This window comes from Pleurodeles waltl, unplaced genomic scaffold (assembly GCF_031143425.1).
Source record: "Pleurodeles waltl isolate 20211129_DDA unplaced genomic scaffold, aPleWal1.hap1.20221129 scaffold_69, whole genome shotgun sequence".
Classification (NCBI taxonomy): Eukaryota; Metazoa; Chordata; class Amphibia; order Caudata; family Salamandridae; genus Pleurodeles; species Pleurodeles waltl.
In genome coordinates, this window is record NW_027150390.1 from 2,478,416 (window position 1) to 2,483,501 (window position 5,086).

General features: G+C 46.5%; 3 non-coding genes across 3 annotated transcripts; all 3 read right to left on the reverse strand.

Moving 5' to 3' along the window:
• Nucleotides 1-1,511: 1,511 nt before the first annotated feature.
• On the reverse strand, nt 1,512-1,583 carry TRNAG-UCC (transfer RNA glycine (anticodon UCC)). Its single transcript has one exon. It is a non-coding gene; the product is annotated as a tRNA-Gly (tRNA).
• A 1,523-nt stretch (nt 1,584-3,106) lies between these two features.
• Nucleotides 3,107-3,178, reverse strand: TRNAG-UCC (transfer RNA glycine (anticodon UCC)). The gene has a single exon. It is a non-coding gene; the product is annotated as a tRNA-Gly (tRNA).
• Nucleotides 3,179-4,700: 1,522 nt separating this feature from the next.
• Nucleotides 4,701-4,772, reverse strand: TRNAG-UCC (transfer RNA glycine (anticodon UCC)). Its single transcript has one exon. It is a non-coding gene; the product is annotated as a tRNA-Gly (tRNA).
• Between the last annotated feature and the right edge of the window lie 314 nt (nt 4,773-5,086).

Genomic DNA, 5,086 nt, shown 5'->3' on the forward strand with positions numbered 1-5,086 from the left:
TCCGTGGCATATGTTTTTTGTAAACTCTAGACATCACAACCCTGAGTTCAATGACTATATTGCACCAGTATCAGAGGTATTTTTGGTTTACAGACCAACATGAAAATCAGGAAAAAAGTTCTTGCAACTGCTAAGGAACTGGAGATTGAAACCAATGCAAAAGCTGCGCAGAAAAGGAGAAAGGGAAAGCAGCAGTTCAAATCATTGAAATAAGCATATATTGGCAGCAAGGGAAAAACAGCAGGGTAGAGAAAGAAAACAGCTCCACGAAATTCACAGGAGATTGATAATAGCAGGACAAAAAAAGGGAATAATAACGTTCCAAGCAGCCTCAGAAAGAAGTGCAAGGGTCCCATCTTTCGTTAATGGTCATAACTGTGAATCATTTCCTTTGAAGTGTAGGGTTGATTCTCTGACCATCTGTCTCCCTGACTTTGAGCAGAGACCGATAGTTGAGCAGTCTCTTCCCACAAAAAGCTGGCACAAGCCTGCTGTTTTCCGCTCTGGCAGCGTGGAAACGAGAGAGTGGTCCTCACAAGAAAAAAAATCAATCCATGCTAGCAGAGGATGGTTTCGATCCATCGACCTCTGGGTTATGGGCCCAGCACGCTTCCGCTGCGCCACTCTGCTTCCTGCTCAAAATGCTGTGGTTATGCAGATCAGGAGCCTTCAGAGGAGTGGCATGGGATCGCTGGAGCTATTCTGGCAGGGCTCTCACCTCATTTGCCTAAGAATGTCACAAGGCATGCTGGGTGCAGAAAATCTTCGCCTTCCCCTCTCACAGTCAGTCATAGGGGAAAGTCAAGGCCCTCTCAGTCACTAGCCATGTCACGCCTTTGTCAAGACAGAAGCACCCCCACCCGCTCCTTCTCTGTGATCCTGCGCTACCATGCTCAGGTTTTGGCCTTACCTGGGAGCCAGAGGTGCACCCGGTGAGGGCTGAGCGTTCGGGACGTGAGTGGACTTAGGACTGGAAGTTCTGTCCATTCGAAGCAGCCAACCTTCCTGCTGCAGACAGGGGCTGTTCCCTTGGGTTTCTTTCACCTTGCTCTCGGATAAATTTGGTTGTATGCTGCAGTTGCCTGCGATGACTACAAGGTGGCGCTGCTTTCAGGTAAGAGCACAAATATGCAGAAAATGTTGGGGACTTTTGCCACATTTATCGGTGGTGGGTCTCGCACATTTTTTCCAGGGGAGATATATTGACCTGAAACACTTTTTACTGCAGAGATGCTGCAGTTCTAAAGGCTGGTCGGGCAGAAGGGCTTAGCCGTTTCATTGCCTGCCCCCCTGCAGCCATTTATTACCAGCAGTTGTGAGTGGTGACTGCTGTTTGTAAAATATAAAAATTTCAGGACATAGAAAGTCGCAGACGGGGCTTTTGGGATGCCTGCCTATGTCTTTGTTTATTATTTATCTAATAGCTGAGTAATCTGGTCAAGATATTTCTCTTTTTTTTAACATATTGCGTTAGAATAGCTACAGCTTGCTTAATGTATAAATATTAGCACTGTGTTGGCCGGGAATCGAACCCGGGTCAACTGCTTGGAAGGCAGCTATGCTCACCACTATACCACCAACGCTCCGTGGCATGTGTTTTTTTTAAACTCTAGACATCACAACCCTGAGTTCAATGACTATATTGCACCAGTATCAGAGGTATTTTTGGTTTCCAGACCAACATGAAAATCAGGAAAAAAGTTCTTGCAACTGCTAAGGAACTGGAGATTGAAACCAATGCAAAAGCTGCGCAGAAAAGGAGAAAGGGAAAGCAGCAGTTCAAATCATTGAAATAAGCATATATTGGCAGCAAGGGAAAAACAGCAGGGTAGAGAAAGAAAACAGCTCCACGAAATTCACAGAAGATTGATAATAGCAGGACAAAAAAAGGGAATAATAACGTTCCAAGCAGCCTCAGAAAGAAGTGCGAGGGTCCCATCTTTCGTTAATGGTCATAACTGTGCATCATTTCCTTTGAAGTGTAGGGTTGATTCTCTGACCATCTGTCTCCCTGACTTTGAGCAGAGACCGATAGTTGAGCAGTCTCTTCCCACAAAAAGCTGGCACAAGCCTACTGTTTTCCGCTCTGGCAGCGTGGAAACGAGAGAGTGGTCCTCACAAGAAAAAAAATCAATCCATGCTAGCAGAGGACGGTTTCGATCCATCGACCTCTGGGTTATGGGCCCAGCACGCTTCCGCTGCGCCACTCTGCTTCCTGCTCAAAATGCTGTGGTTATGCAGATCAGGAGCCTTCAGAGGAGTGGCATGGGATCGCTGGAGCTATTCTGGCAGGGCTCTCACCTCATTTGCCTAAGAATGTCACAAGGCATGCTGGGTGCAGAAAATCTTCGCCTTCCCCTCTCACAGTCAGTCATAGGGGAAAGTCAAGGCCCTCTCAGTCACTAGCCATGTCACGCCTTTGTCAAGACAGAAGCACCCCCACCCGCTCCTTCTCTGTGATCCTGCGCTACCATGCTCAGGTTTTGGCCTTACCTGGGAGCCAGAGGTGCACCCGGTGAGGGCTTGCCCGGTATGAGCGTTCGGGACGTGAGTGGACTTAGGACTGGAAGTTCTGTCCATTCGAAGCAGCCAACCTTCCTGCTGCAGACAGGGGCTGTTCCCTTGGGTTTCTTTCACCTTGCTCTCGGATAAATTTGGTTGTATGCTGCAGTTGCCTGCGATGACTACAAGGTGGTGCTGCTTTCAGGTAAGAGCACAAATATGCATAAAATGTTGGGGACTTTTGCCACATTTATCGGTGGTGGGTCTCGCACATTTTTTCCAGGGGAGAGATATTGACCTGAAACACTTTTTACTGCAGAGATGCTGCAGTTCTAAAGGCTGGTCGGGCAGAAGGGCTTAGCCGTTTCATTGCCTGCCCCCCTGCAGCCCATTTATTACCAGCAGTTGTGAGTGGTGACTGCTGTTTGTAAAATATAAAAATTTCAGGACATGGAAAGTCGCAGACGGGGCTTTTGGGATGCCTGCCTATGTCTTTGTTTATTATTTATCTAATAGCTGAGTAATCTGGTCAAGATATTTCTCTTTTTTTTTAACATATTGCGTTAGAATAGCTACAGCTTGCTTAATGTATAAATATTAGCACTGCGTTGGCCGGGAATCGAACCCGGGTCAACTGCTTGGAAGGCAGCTATGCTCACCACTATACCACCAACGCTCCGTGGCATATGTTTTTTTTAAACTCTAGACATCACAACCCTGAGTTCAATGACTATATTGCACCAGTATCAGAGGTATTTTTGGTTTACAGACCAACATGAAAATCAGGAAAAAAGTTCTTGCAACTGCTAAGGAACTGGAGATTGAAACCAATGCAAAAGCTGCGCAGAAAAGGAGAAAGGGAAAGCAGCAGTTCAAATCATTGAAATAAGCATATATTGGCAGCAAGGGAAAAACAGCAGGGTAGAGAAAGAAAACAGCTCCACGAAATTCACAGGAGATTGATAATAGCAGGACAAAAAAAGGGAATAATAACGTTCCAAGCAGCCTCAGAAAGAAGTGCGAGGGTCCCATTTTTCGTTAATGGTCATAACTGTGCATCATTTCCTTTGAAGTGTAGGGTTGATTCTCTGACCATCTGTCTCCCTGACTTTGAGCAGAGACCGATAGTTGAGCAGTCTCTTCCCACAAAAAGCTGGCACAAGCCTGCTGTTTTCCGCTCTGGCAGCGTGGAAACGAGAGAGTGGTCCTCACAAGAAAAAAAATCAATCCATGCTAGCAGAGGATGGTTTCGATCCATCGACCTCTGGGTTATGGGCCCAGCACGCTTCCGCTGCACCACTCTGCTTCCTGTTCAAAATGCTGTGGTTATGCAGATCAGGAGCCTTCAGAGGAGTGGCATGGGATCGCTGGAGCTATTCTGGCAGGGCTCTCACCTCATTTGCCTAAGAATGTCACAAGGCATGCTGGGTGCAGAAAATCTTCGCCTTCCCCTCTCACAGTCAATCATAGGGGAAAGTCAAGGCCCTCTCAGTCACTAGCCATGTCACGCCTTTGTCAAGACAGAAGCACCCCCACACGCTCCTTCTCTGTGATCCTGCGCTACCATGCTCAGGTTTTGGCCTTACCTGGGAGCCAGAGGTGCACCCGGTGAGGGCTTGCCCGGTATGAGCGTTCGGGACGTGAGTGGACTTAGGACTGGAAGTTCTGTCCATTCGAAGCAGCCAACCTTCCTGCTGCAGACAGGGGCTGTTCCCTTGGGTTTCTTTCACTTTGCTCTCGGATAAATTTGGTTGTATGCTGCAGTTGCCTGCGATGACTACAAGGTGGTGCTGCTTTCAGGTAAGAGCACAAATATGCAGAAAATGTTGGGGACTTTTGCCACATTTATCGGTGGTGGGTCTCGCACATTTTTTCCAGGGGAGAGATATTGACCTGAAACACTTTTTACTGCAGAGATGCTGCAGTTCTAAAGGCTGGTCGGGCAGAAGGGCTTAGCCGTTTCATTGCCTGCCCCCCTGCAGCCCATTTATTACCAGCAGTTGTGAGTGGTGACTGCTGTTTGTAAAATATAAAAATTTCAGGACATAGAAAGTCGCAGACGGGGCTTTTGGGATGCCTGCCTATGTCTTTGTTTAATATTTATCTAATAGCTGAGTAATCTGGTCAAGATATTTCTCTTTTTTTTAACATATTGCGTTAGAATAGCTACAGCTTGCTTAATGTATAAATATTAGCACTGCGTTGGCCGGGAATCGAACCCGGGTCAACTGCTTGGAAGGCAGCTATGCTCACCACTATACCACCAACGCTCCGTGGCATATTTTTTTTTAAAACTCTAGACATCATAACCCTGAGTTCAATGACTATATTGAACCAGTATCAGAGGTATTTTTGGTTTACAGACCAACATGAAAATCAGGAAAAAAGTTCTTGCAACTGCTAAGGAACTGGAGATTGAAACCAATGCAAAAGCTGCGCAGAAAAGGAGAAAGGGAAAGCAGCAGTTCAAATCATTGAAATAAGCATATATTGGCAGCAAGGGAAAAACAGCAGGGTAGAGAAAGAAAACAGCTCCACGAAATTCACAGGAGATTGATAATAGCAGGACAAAAAAAGGGAATAA